Source organism: Canis lupus, chromosome 25, assembly GCF_011100685.1.
Source record: "Canis lupus familiaris isolate Mischka breed German Shepherd chromosome 25, alternate assembly UU_Cfam_GSD_1.0, whole genome shotgun sequence".
NCBI lineage: Eukaryota > Metazoa > Chordata > Mammalia > Carnivora > Canidae > Canis > Canis lupus.
This window is the reverse complement of record NC_049246.1, coordinates 25,880,842-25,895,496: the sequence shown is the minus strand read 5'-3', so window position 1 is coordinate 25,895,496 and position 14,655 is coordinate 25,880,842. Positions and strand designations below refer to the sequence as shown.

The window sequence follows — 14,655 nt, the reverse complement described above, 5'->3', positions numbered from 1 at the left end:
CCATGTGCACTTGAGAAGAATGTGTATTCAGTTGCATTTGGATGTAAAGTTCTGTAAATATCTGTGAAATCCATCTGGTCCAGTGTATCATTTAAAGCTCTTGTTTCTTTGGAGATGTTGTGCTTAGAAGATTTGTCAATTCCAGAAAGTGCTGTGTTCAAGTCTCCCAGTAAATATGTCTTAACTTTGGTTATTAATTGATAGTGATATACTTGGCAGCTCCCACATTCAGGGCATAAATACTCATGATTGTTAGATCCTCTTGTTGGATAGATCCTTTAAGTATGGTACAGTGTCCCTCTTCATCTCTCACTACAGTCTTTGGAGTAAATTTTAGTTTATCTGATATAAGGATGGCTACCCCTGCTTTTTTTTGAGGACCATTTGAATGGTAATGGTTCTCCAACCTTTTATTTTCAGGCTGTAGGTGTCCTTCTGTCTAAAATGAGTCTCTTGTAGACAGCAAATAGATGGGTCCTGCTTTTTTATCCAGTCTGAAACCCTGTGCCTTTTGATGGGGTCATTAAGCCCATTCACGTTCAGAGTTATATTGAAAGATATAAATTTAGTGTCATCATAATACCTATTCAGTCCCTGTTTTTGTGGATTGTTTCCTTGGATTTCCTCTTTCTTATACAGAGTCCCCCTTAATATTTCCTGCAGAGCTGGTTTGGTGGTCACATATTCTTTCAGTTTCTGCCTATCTTGAAAGTACTTTATCTCTCCTTCTATTCTGAATGAGAGCCTTGCTGGATGAAGTATTCTTGGCTGCATGTTCTTCTCATTTAGGACCCTGGATATATCCTGCCAGCCCTTTCTGGCCTGCCAGGTCTCTGTGGAGAGGTCTGCTGTTAATCTAATACTTCTCCCCATAAAGGTTGGGGATTTCTTATCTCTTGCTGCTGTAAGGATCTTCTCTTTATCTTTGGAATTTGCAAGTTTCACCATTAAATGTTGGGGTGTTGAACAGTTTTTATTGATTTTAAGGGAGGATATCTCTATCTCTTGAATCTGAATGCCTGTTTCTCTCTCCAAGTTAGGAAAGTTCTCAGCTATGATTTGTTCAAATACACTTTTTGGTCTTCTGTCCCTTTTGGCGCCCTCTGGAACCCCAATTAAATGTAGATTTTTCCTTCTGAGGCTGTCATTTATTTCCCTTAACCTTTCCTCATGATCTTTTAATTGTTTTTCTCTTTTTTCCTCAGCTTCCTTCCTTGCCATCAAGTTGTCTTCTATGTCACTTGTTCGTCTACCTTGTTAACCCTCGTCGTTAGGACCTCCAGTTTGGATTGCATCTCATTTAATTGATTTTTAATTTCGGCCCGATTAGATCTAAATTCTGCAGTCATGAAGTCTCTTGAATCCTTTATGCTTTTTTCCAGAGCCACCAGTAGCTTTATAATTGTGCTTCTGAATTGGCTTTCTGACATTGAATTGTAATCCAAATTCTGTAACCCTGTGGGAGACAGTACTATTTCTGTTTCTTTCTTTTATGGTGAGTTCTTCTAGTCGTTTTGCTCAGTGCAGAGTGGCTAAAAACAAGTTGTATTGGAAAAAGGAAGGAAAAAGAAGGGGAAAATGGGAGGGAAACAAACAAAAAACAAAAAACAAAAAACAAAGAGGGGTATCATCTGATTCTATATACTGTAAGTCCCTGGGCTTCTCCTGGAGCTTTCCAGTGCTGCTCGGTCAAGAACTTGCTATTCCCCTGTTCTCCAGCTGGTCTTCTGGGGGAGGGGCCTGCTGTGCTGATTCTCAGGTGTGTGCACCTGGGGGAGCTGCCCCGCTCCTGCCAGGTGCAGGGTTCAGTGGGAGCTGTTTATCCTGTGAGGCCCCTGCTCCCTGGCGGCCCGCTCATCCCAAGCACAAGATGACACAGGAGGAACAACAACAGTGGCAGGGCCAGCTCTCCAGCCCTAGAGTCAGCTCCCACAGTAACTACCACAGGTCCCAGTCCGAGGGGCCTCTTTGCTCCGGGGGTTGGGGGTGCTGATCTGCACAGCTCGGGGGCACCTACTGTCCTCGCTGTCCTGTGCCCTCCCCGCCTCCGCCTGTCCCGGGGGAGGGGGGAGCGCAGGATCCTGGGCTGTGTCCCCCAGCGCCTTGGGCTCCGGGGCCTGCGCTGCTGGAATCGCGCTTCTGGGGTGCCTGAGCCGCTGCCGGAGCTGCTCCCGAGCCCCTCCAGGCGTGTGGCGTGCTCTCCCCAGGGCGCATTTCCTCTGTTAGTGCCCCTGGGAGCCTGAGGGCATCCCTGCCCCTCCTGGGATCCTGCCCGAGCTCCCTGCGAGTGCCTTTCCGTGCAGGAAGATTGGTAAAGTTCTCGCTTCTCTGCGGCTGGGCTTTTCTGTCCTGGAGGCTCTCCCCGCCCCCCTTAGCCCGGCTCCTTGCGGGGCCCCTCCCCCACTGGATGCTTTTTTAATTTATTTTTCCGTCTTCCTACCTTGATAGATGCCTGTACTCTTCTCACTGTAGCATTCCAGCTGTTCTCTCTTTAAAACTCAGGCTGAATTCGTAGGTTTTCAGGATGATTTGAAATTTATCTAGGTAAGTTGGTGGGGACAGGTGACTTGGGGACCCTACTCTTCCACCATCTTGCCCTGCCCCAGGGTAGTCCTTTCTTTTCTTTTTTTTTTTTTAATAAATTTTTATTTATTTATGCTAGTCACAGAGAGAGAGAGAGAGAGAGAGAGAGAGGCAGAGACACAGGCAGAGGGAGAAGCAGGCTCCATGCACCGGGAGCCCGACGTGGGATTCGATCCCGGGTCTCCAGGATCGCGCCCTGGGCCAAAGGCAGGCGCCAAACTGCTGCGCCACCCAGGGATCCCAGGGTAGTCATTTCTTAGTGACAACTCCGCACCACTAGAAGTGGAATTTGAGTTTGGAGTGTAGCTGGACTGTTTTAGCCAGAATAGCTGTATTATAAGCCTAGAATTATACAGACACTTGTAGAATATATTCATAAACTTAACTGACAGAAAATAAAAGATAACACACATAAAACAGCAGTTATAGAATTTCCAAAATAAAAAGCATATGGTACATGACAAGTGGGTGTCATTTGTCTCTTAGTTTTTCAGGCTTTAGAAAGTTAATTTGGCAATATGTAAACTTTTGCCTCAAGAATGGTCTCAGATGAGTCATTCTTCCAGAAACATATACATAAATATTTAATACCAATTTATTAATTTACATTGAAGTATACAGCTGTGGAGGGGACATGATTTTTATCTTCCACCCAGAATTGTCTATGGGAAAATTAGTAGTCAGATGTTATAATTTGGCATTTCCTTAACAGTCAGCCAAATAAATACTTATTTTCACAAATTTATCCATTCATTGAACAAATATTTTTTGAACATTTTCTATATTCCAGTTTTTGGTACATGTCCTTGATAAATAATCAGGGGTGAAAATTTTCTGGACCAAAGAGCATGTAGTATAGGAGATCAACGAATGTGGAAAAATAATTTAAGTAAAGAATCATTTCTGGCTTTTGTCACTATTGTAGAATACTCAAAAAAGAATGAAATTGTTTGAATTGTTTTTTGAACTTCAATTCTCCCACTATTCAGAGAGTAATGTAACCCAACTTGGAGTGCAGGAAATTGTTACTTCCATTTGTCTACAGTGGAGAACTAACAGGACTTTAAATCATGTGGGCTAAAACTTCAGGTGATGACTCTGAGTTCTTAATAATGGGATGAAGGAGTTGGAAGTAGAAGTGGCAGATCCAAAACAGAGACAGTGCGATCAGTGATAGACTTCCACAAGAGGCAGGGGCCTACATGTCACAACTGCACAACTCCAAGATGATGTTTGATGGCATGTATCTGTGAAACAAGTAGATATTCTGTCTTGGAAGCTCTGGGAAGGGCCTATGGCAACTCTTCTGGTTAGCATAGATACATACACAGAATTGAATATAGGGGCAGGGCATAGGCAAGGGTGATAACTGGTGAGCTCTCCAGCAATAACCATTTTTAAATGAAAGAGTAGAGGTCATATGGAATCATTTTACAACCTTAAAAGTAGGAAAACTAAAAAAAAAAAAAAAAAAAAAAAAAAAAAAAATAGTAGGAAAACTGCCAAAACCATTTTGGAAGAAGTTTCCTGACAAGTCACTCTTCTAAATTTTTATCATTTAGAAAAAATAAGGACAACAAAGTGTGCTATGACTCTATGATTCTGGATTATTTCAAATCTGGTAAGTAAACAAGGCAGTCATTACACAGTGCAATATATGCTATGATTTAGGATCCTATGAGACTTTGTCATCCAACCTAGTTGTTCCTAAATCATGGCAGAGATCAGATGCCAATCTTGAAGAGTAAGTGCCTTAGTATGCGCTAAAATAGGAGAAAGTCAGTACGATTATGTAGTGAATTTTCATCAAGCTAAATATATTAAGCTAAAACAGTTTATTCTGAGCTTATAGTTTTCCCTGTGTTTTGGTGCTAAAATATTTCTTAAAAAATTTTCTTTTTTAGAGAGGACAAGTGGGGTGGGGGGAGGGCAGAGGAAGAAAGAGAGGGAGAATCCTAAGTAGGTTCTATGCCCAGCACAGAGCCTGATGCAGGGTTTGATCTCATGACCCTGAGAGCATGACCTGAGCCAAAATCAAGAGTCAACTGCTTAATTGACTGAGCCACTCTGGCATCCCTCAAATATTTCTTATTTTATGGAATTTTAGTGACATTAATGTTGAATGTTTTTCTTAAAAAAAACAACTTTCCAAATCAAAATAAAAAGTTAAAAAAATGAAACTCTATAGCAAACCTTGCTGACTGTCATGTGTAGTCACAGGGTCCTATCTGGGTGCTTCCTAATCAGCTCTGCCTTCTCCGAATGATATGTTATTATTTGGGAAGACCTCAGTTACTCTAAAACCCATTCTTCAAATGCATTTATTTGCATATTTATGAAATATACTGATATCTAAGTACCTGTCCAAATTGTTTTAGGTACATAGAATTTAACAGACAAAACGTATCTTCATGAAATTTATATTTTAAAGTGGTAATATAGACATGAAAAATAAACACGTCAATGTCTACTCTGTTAGATGGTGATGTGTGTTTCAAGGAAAAATGAAGGATGAAAAGTTAAATTTAGAAAGATGTAGTAGAGATGATGCTGTTTTGTATGAAGGGATGAATGAAGCTCTCCCAAATTAGATCACATTTGAGAAGAGACCTGAAAGAAATGAGGGGACAGGTCATGTTTATGTACTTTTCCAGATTTACTCTGCCATAGTTTTCTGCTCAGTGCATTTAATGAGAAATTGCTTGGTACCAAATCTAGTCTTATAAACCACAGAGATAAGGTTTTGACCATTGTTGGAAGGACAGAATCATTGAGCACCATTATTACCTTTATGACAGAGTCTGGGTCATGAAGTTTCTGTGTGTAGCGCTATCTGAGAACATACAGAAGAACTTTTCTATTGACCTAGTATTCCTTTCAATATTGCCTGAGACAAAATAACCAGTTTTATGGCATGGAAGTTTCAACAATGTGCTTTTAAATGTAGGATTCATGGGACTTACCATGTACCCAATCTTAGAAACAGCTCTCCTAGTAAAACAGTGGACCAGCTTGTTAAATGCTTATCTAAAATGTTTTAGGCTTAAGACTCTCTTCCAAGAAGCAATTCCAGCATTGAACCAATGGCCCATCTACAGTACTGGGTTTTCAAGAACTGGCAGACATGGATCCAGGAACAGAAGTCTGGAAGTAGGCTTGGCTCCTCTCACATCACTCTTAGTGAGCAACTGTGTAACTGTGTTCGATGAATCTGCAACTTTAAGCTTTGTCAAGTTAGTCATTTTTTTCTGGGAGTAACACGTCTGTCAGAAGACATTCTACATATTGTAGTGACCTAAATAGATGGAAGCAACTGCTACCATCTATTTAGATATCTTAAGCCAGTGAATCAACAGAAAGAAAAGGAATTATTGTACTCCTGGAGTACAATTACTCTTGGAGTAATTGACCCTGGCTTATCTGAATTTTGTGAAGCCTGAGCCAATAAAATGTGGTGGGGTGTGGGATGGGGGGATTTCTTTACAAAAACAAGAAGGAAAATTAACTAATTAGAAATTAGGTACAGGGTTTTTGAAGGGATGTTTATAAATTATAGGCATTGATCTGAAGACTAGTTTCATAATACATACATTTCTGTTAGCTGGGGCTTATTTTACATGAGACATGAAGGTATATGTTTGACATCTAGGGAATTTTCTGAGGCATTCATGTTCCTTATTTTATTCTATTTTATTTTACTTAAATTTTGTTAGTTAACATGCAGTGCAATATTGGTTTCTGGTGTAGAATTTAGTGATTCATCCCTTATATATGGCACCCAGTGCTCATTACAACAAGTGCCCTCCTTAATATCCATCTAGCCCATCCCCCACCCACCTCACTCTATCAACCCTCAGTTTATTCTCTATTATTAAGAATCACTTATGGCCTGTTTTCCTCTCTCCTTTTTTCTCTTTTCCCCCTCCCCATATGTTCATCTGTTTTCTTTCTAAAATTTAACATAAAAGCGAGATTACATGGTATTTGTCTTTCTCTAACTGATTTCACTTAGTATGATGTACTCTAGCTTGATCCACGTCATTGAAAATGGTGAGATTTCATTCTTTTTTATGGCTAAATAATATTCCTTTGTCTGTGTGTATGTGTGTGTGTGTTTGTGTGTCTGTGTATCATATCTTCTTTATCCATTCATCAATTGGTAGACATTTAGGCTCCTTCCATAGTTTGACTATTTTTCATAATGCTGCTATAAATGTCGGGGTGCATGTGACCCTTCGAATCTGTATTTTTGTACCCTTTAGGAAAATACCTAGTAGTGTAATTGCTGGATCATTGGGTAGTTCCATTTTTAATTTTTTGAGCAACCTCCAAACTGTTCTCCAGAGCAGCTGCAGCAGTTTGCATTCCCACCGACAGTGCAAGAGGGTTCTCCTCACCCCTGCTACCCCCCCATCCTTGCCAACGCCCATTGCTTATTGTGTTGTTAATTTTAGTCATTCTGACAGGTGTGAGGTAGGATCTCATTATGGTTTTGATTTGTATTTCCCTGATTATATGTGATGTTGAATATCTTTTCATGTGTCTGTTAGCCATCTGGATGTCTTCTTTAGAAAAATGTTTATTCATGTCTTCTGCCCATTTTTTAACTGGATTATTTGTTTTTTGGGTGTTGAGTTTGATAGGTTCTTTATAGATTTTGGATACTAATGCTTTATCAGATATGTTTATTACAAATATCTTCTCTCATTCTGAAGGTTCCCTTTTAGTTTTAAGATTTTTTTATTTATTCATGAGAGACACAGAGAGAGAGGCAGAAACATAGGCAGAGGGAGAAGCAGGATCCCTGTGGGAAGCCTGATGCAGGACTTGATCAGAAGACCCTGGGATTACGACCTGAACCAAAGGCAGATGCTCAACCACTGAGCCACCTAGGTGTCCCTACCTTTTAGTTTTATTGATTGTTTCCTTTGCAGAAACTTTTTATCTTGATGAAGTTGCAATAGTTCATTTTTGCGTTTATTTTCCTTGCTTTCGTGACATGTCTAATGAGAAATTGCTATGGCCAAGGTCGGAGAGGATTCTGCTGACATTCTCCTCTAGGATTTTGATGGGATGCCCCTGCAGTGTGGCATTCATGTTCAATGAGAACAGTGATGGGTAATTACAGCAACTGTGATCTGTTAAGGACAAAGTAAAGAAGAGTTCTGACCCTTCAGATTCAGGAAGACTTCCCAGGCAAGAAAATTAGATCACTCAAATTTATAACTCACACTGCGAGGAATATGGAATGGGAAGTTGAAGAGTTGACAAAGACCAATTATGACTCCCAGAATGGCTGTCATCTCAGGAGTTAGAGTTTTAGGTATTTGGTGTATTATAACTGCTCTCATCCTTATTGTGTTTGTACTTCCTCAATTCAGTAGAATTGAGGGCATCATGTTCTTAGAAGAGGGTGTATGTGAATCTACATATACAAGGAGTGGGCTGTACCAGATTCAGTGCAGCTGTTCACTCAGATCACTCAGCCATGTTTTTGCACTCAGTGCTTTTGATTAACTTAAGAAGTATAGATGGTTTCATAGGGGTTGAATGATAAGCAGTGAGACACAGGAGGGAATTAGCAACCAAATTCTTCTTCTTCCTCCCTCTGAAAGACTGCCCTGAGATGCAATTCATCCATAGACCTGTCCAGAGACTTACTGCCCAGACTGGCAATCAGCTGTGTTTTTCCATATATCTGGTCAGCTCAGACACCACATTGTATTTGCATTTCATTATTCCTTATCCTACTTCCCTTCTGCCCCACAGTTTTGTTTCTTTGAGATTACAACATCCAATAAAAGATTATCACTAAATTTTTTTCACAGGCTCTGGTATCAAAGAAAGCCACGGGAAGATTGCTCAAGGCAGCAGGAACTGTAAATTCAGAAGCTCTGAGTCAGCGGCATGCTTGAGGAATAGCAAGGCGTCTTGTGTGGCTGGAGGTTAATTAATAAGGTAAGTATGTTAGAGTTGAGGTGAGTGTTAACTAGGCACTTGATTTTATGTGGCCTATTTGGTGTCTGTAAAAAGATTTATCTCCCCCCCGCCCCTCTGAAGGAAAAACGAAGCTACTGGAGGGCTTTGAAGATTAAGTGAAATGTTCCTCTTTTCAGGAGTTGTGTGCAGAATGGACCAGAGGGGAGATAAGATGAAAATGGAAATTAGGAATTTTAATTAGGAAGCACTTACAACAACATAGGTAAAATAATAGTGGGTGAGGCAAAGGTAGTATTGGTGAAGGTGTTGAGGAGTGACCAAATTCTGAATACATTTTGAAAGTACAGCTGACAGAATTTATTACTGGATCAGATAAAGGGTATGAGAGAAAAAGCTTTGGTCTGAAGTATAATAGGAAGAATTGAGTTAGCATTACTGATATGGGGAGATTGTCTGATGAACATAGTTTAGGAGAAGTGAGTTTAGTGTTAGACTTCATAAATGTAAGATGTCACATATGTATGACACATATACGTGATATGCACATATATGTATATACACATATACATATAAAATGAGGAAATCTCTACCTCTCCAAATTAGAAATCAACAGTTGGTAATGACTAGCATGTTGCTATTATTTAAAATCATGAAAGACAAATAAGATCACTGTAGTTAATAAGAAAGAGAAGTTCCACAAATTTAAGGTAAAATTCCTCAATTTTATAGGATGAAAAATTAGAGGAGACAGAAAACAGTTCCAGAAGCCAAGTATAGGGAATGTCTCAGAAGGAAGAAGGGATGAATTGTGCAAAGCTGCCATAGATTCCATTTGGCAACATGGAAATTATTCATTACAGAACAACCTTTTCTACAAGGAAAGAAAAGGGGATACATTTAATTCCATTTAAATTTAGCCTCTTTTCTCTCCCGATGGCTCACTCTAACTTGACTATTCCCTATCACTTTTTACTGGTGTGAAGAGTATAGTGGATATATAAAGAGGATCCTTGATCATCTCCAAGGCCATCCCTCTATCTCTCTGTACTCACAGTCTCCTTCTGTATCCTTCTGGCATCAACAATAATTCCTGTAATGCTGTCCTAGAGAGGAAGGCAGATATATAGAGAAAAAGCAGAAAAATCTTCCTTTATATTCTAAAATATTGAAATATTGAAAGCTTATGATGACAGCTTAAGAAAGAAAATAGTTTTTGAAATCACTTTAAAGATAAAGAACAAAAGCCAGAGAGACTATGAGCTTCAAATTTAAGACATTAACTGCAGAATAGGGAAGACTACTTGGTGATGAGGAAAGTTATTTCTGCTCTAAAAGATGTAAAATCACCATTTCTGGGAAGAAATGGGGAACTGGAGGGGCATGATGAGATTTAAATGCTGGTTTCTTGAGCAGGAAGAAGCATCCCACTCCCCACTTCTCCACACCTTTCTAGTGGAACCATAAAAAATGTAGTAAAAATCACAATAATTTTGGGAATCCAGGAGCTAAAGTCTCCATGGCAAGCCCTGTAACCAGTATGGTGACTAATTGGTAGGCTAGCAATTGGTGAGGGTAAGTATTGAGTCAGATGGCCTGATTCGATTCAGTTTTCTTGGGGAATCTGAGTGACTCAGTTGCTTAAGCATCTGCCTTTGGCTCCGGTCATGATCACGGAGTCCTGGGATTGAGCCCTGTGATGGGATCCCTGCTCAGTGGGGAGTCTGCTTCTTGATCTTCCTCTCCCTCTGTCCCTCTGCTCTTCATTGGTGTTCTCTCTCTTTCTCTATTTCAAATAAATTAAAAAAAAAATCTTAAAAAAACGATGGGCTGACTCACAGTTTTCTTTAGGACAACGTGGCAAGAAACATAGCTAAGTATTACTCAGCCCGTATAGAAATACTGAGGGGCTAATAGACTATCAGAAAAAAATCTGTGGTCAGAATGAGAAAGATGCTGAATACATGGCTCTTGCCATAGGAGGACATGGGAGACCGTAGCAGATATCTTCACTCCCCTCTCATTCAATCATGACAGATGTCAGGGAATGATGATGGCCAGAAATAGGCAGAAGCCATATTGTGTGTTGGCCAAGTCAGCCACCCTACACTGTAACAGTGTAGAACAAAGAAAGCAATGAGAACAAAGAAAGTGACATGGAACAGACATGCCTATTTTGCTGCCAGAGTGTAAATGAAGATCTTAAGAAATTAGATAGCAAAAAAAAAAAAAAAAAAAATTTAGAATGCTTTAGGGGAAGGAAATGGTGGGAGCTGAATGACCACATTTTAATTCAGAAGGAGCAACATTATTGTCAAGTGCAAGTCGGTATTCTACTACAATACAAATAGAACATATATGATACGTTGAGTTCACCTTTGAAGAAAGATAATTCTCTCACTGCACAATTGCCTTTTTATTTTTTAAATTTTTTTTAATTAAAAAAACTTTTTTTTTACGATTGCCTTTTTAAATGGAAAGTTTAAGCTTACATCACAGAAAATATTCTATTCCCTAAGGGAACCTCCCTCTTCACCTTACGGGTGAGATTACAACTTTGGCCAGAAGTATTGGCCCACAATTCCACTTATTACTTGTGATGACTTAGGGAAAAGTAGATGGCTCCACAGAGCAACTAACAGATGCTTATGAACGTACATGAGAAAAATTTGGGTCCCACATTACCATTCTCTGAACAGTGTGGAGTAGGATTAGTGGCACCCTTTTATACTCTTTATTTTACATAATTTGCATTGAAAAGAATAATGAGGCAGTGGACAATACAGTGGACACTATATACAAAACAATGACCAAAAATATGTGATGACTTCAAGTTATGCAAGTCTATTAAAATAATCTCTTTTTTTTAGTTACCTATTTCTTCTGCGCAATAAGTATTAAAATACTTACTTTTTCAAAACCGTTTTGGGTTATTCAGACATGTATTTTGGAAGTCAGAGTTGGGAAATTTGGTCTAAGGGTTCAAGAACTTCATTTAGGATTCATTTTTTAAAAAAGATTTTATTTATTTATTAATGAGAGATACATATAGAGAGGCAGAGACACAGGCAGAGGGACAAACAGATTCCCTGTGGGGAGCCTGATGTGGGACTTGATCCCAGGAGCCTGGGATCATGACCTGAGCCAAAGGCAGACCCCTCAACCACTGAGCCATCCAGGCGCCTCTAGGATTCATTTTTTTTTTGTGTGTAGAGTAAGACACCATTACTCTAAGAATCATATATCCTGATTAGGATAAAGTGGCAGGTGAATATGTTAAAAAAAAAAAAAAAAGCTCTGGGACATAATGTTTCCTACGCACATGAAGTTAAATTTTGCGAGAGACATTGGGCACCAGGAGAAATTGATGGTTATTGGTATCAGACCTACCTATGTGCTCAGTGTACACTCTGCGACAATGGCTTCACTTCTCTGAGCTTCAATGTCACCTTCTGAAAAAGGATAACCAAACTACACCTACATGCTATGATTATATGAGATTATATACATGAATCTTTGTATTATATTCACTTAATATTTCTTTACTTAGAGACCTAAAGGTTATAACTTTCAAAAGGCAGGGACTTTCCCAGTTAAAATAGGTTCTGCCATTTATCCAAGTGTGAATTTAAAATTCACAAAGTGTTACTAAACACAAATATAAAAAGTAAAGACAAAGAAAAAAACAAATTATAAGTGACTTTGTTCTAATTACTCTGTTTTCAACTTAAAATCATAGTTTTTGCTCAGAGACTGATAGATCAGTTACATAAAATCTTTAAAAAGTTTCTGCATACTAAAATATCCTTAAATATGACATATTGAGAGGAAAAAATAGTCATATATGGACAAGGCTAATTTTAGCAATTTATAGAAGGGACATACAGACTAATTTTCTTTCTTTCTTTTTATTTTTTTTACTAATTTTTTTCTTAAAGAGAAACAACCATTAGAAAAAGAGACCACAGAGATCAATTCTTGATTTACAAACAAATTTACATTGGTAACAAATATAGGAAAGAATGCTCTGCAGAAGGACCAAAGGGTACAACTGTGATAACATTCTTGTTTGTGAGAATTTGGGAAACTTTTACTGTTAACCAGTGTGGAGGTATTAATTAATGTAATCAGATTGGAAGACAGACAATATTCATTAAAAGCTAACATGCATGTGCTCATTGACCTAGCGATTCAGCTAGAAATTTATCACATGGGTATTCTTTCAAGTTTTCCATGATACATATCCAAGGATGCTTTTTGCAATTTAGTAACAGCAAAAGAATGGAAATGATCTATATAATTATCAGCACAGGGTTAGTTTATTTTATTTTATTATTTATTTATTTTTAAGATTTATTTATTTATTTATTTATTATTTATTTATTTATTTATTCATGATAGACATAGAGAGAGAGAGAGAGAGGCAGAGACACAGGCAGAGGGAGAAGCAGGCTCCATGCAGGGAGCCCGACGCGGGACTGGATCCCGGGACCCCAGGATGGCGCCCTGAGCCAAAGGCAGGCGCCAAACCACTGAGCCACCCAGGGATCCCCACAGGGTTTAATTTTATATTTTATATTATTTATAAAATAATATATATTTTTAATATATACATAAAATTATTTATATATATAATATATAAATAATATATATAAAATTATGTATATTAATTAATTTAATAAATGTTTTATGTCCCTGGAATTCAGCTACTTAATACAGTGTGGAGCTCTATTTACACTGGTGTTGGAATGTCCCCAAGTAGATTATTAAGTGAACAAAACTCCCAGTCATAAAGTAAATAAGTCGAGCAGCACCAGATCCGAGATGACGGCCAGCAGGAGGCTGATGAAGGAGCTTGAAGAAATCTGCAAATGTGGAATGAAAAACTTCCGTAACATCCAGGTTGATTAACTAATTTATTGACTTGGCAAGGGCTTATTGTTCCTGACAACCCTCCATATGATAAGAGGGCCTTCAGAATCGAAATCAACTTTCCAGCAGAGTACCCTTTCAAACCACCGAAGATCACATTTAAAACAAAAACAAAGATCTAGGGATCCCCGGGTGGCGCAGCGGTTTAGCGCCTGCGTTTGGTCCAGGGCGCGATCCTGGAGACTCGGGATCGAATCCCACGTCGGGCTCCTGGTGCATGGAGCCTGCTTCTCCCTCTGCCTGTGTCTCTGCCCCCCCCCCCCCCCCACCCCGTGACTATCATAAAAAAAAAAATCCGAACATCGATGAAAAGGGGCAGGCCTGTCTGCCAGTAATTAGTGCTGAAAACTGGAAGCCAGCAACCAAAACCGACCAAGTAATCCAGTCCCTCATAGCACTGGTGAACGACCCCCAGCCCCCAGCCCGAGCACCCACTTCGGGCTGACCTAGCTGAAGAATACTCTAAGGACCGTAAAAAATTCTGTAAGAACGCTGAAGAGTTTACAAAGAAATACGGGGAGAAGCGGCCTGTGGACTAAACTCTGCCACCACCGATTCCAGCGAGCGTGAGCGGAGACCCAGAGCAGCGCATTCAGACACCCCGCAAAGCAGGACTCTGCAGAAAATCGACACGTGCCGCCTGGCGTTTGCTTGTGGCAGTTACTAACTTTCTACAGTTTTCTTTCTTTCTTTCTTTCTTTCTTTCTTTCTTTCTTTCTTTCTTTCTTTCTTTCTTTCTTTCTTTCTTTCTTTCCTTTCTTTCTTCTTTCTTCTTTCATTTTTTTATTTTTATTTTTTCTACAGTTTTCTTAATCAAAAGTGGTCTAGGTAACCTGTAAAGAAAGGATTAAAAATTTAAGATGTTCTAGTTCTGCTTTCTTTGTTTTAAAAATCGCTGCTTCAATCTACTTTAAAATAATGGTGTTTCTTTTCTTGTCCCAATTGATCCAAAACCTTCAATTTACACTTAGCCCTTAAGGTTAAAACAAACAAAAAGGTTGCAGTTCCCCTGCCCTTACAATTCCCACTTTCTTGCATTTGGTTTGTTTTTCACTTATTCACTTCTCCCAGACCCAGGACTATCTCTTCCGCAAAGGAGGAGAAAATGCTCCTGGCGATTCTGGTGGCTTCCCTACTCCCATGTTGCACTGCCCTGTGTGGGAGTTTGTTCAAATTCTCCTGGCTCCAATTTATAACATCCTT

The 14,655-nt window shown here is 39.2% G+C and overlaps 1 pseudogene; it reads left to right on the top strand.

The window, feature by feature from the left end:
• Positions 1-13,253: 13,253 nt before the first annotated feature.
• LOC100683498 lies at positions 13,254-14,112 on the top strand (annotated as a pseudogene).
• Positions 14,113-14,655: the final 543 nt, after the last annotated feature.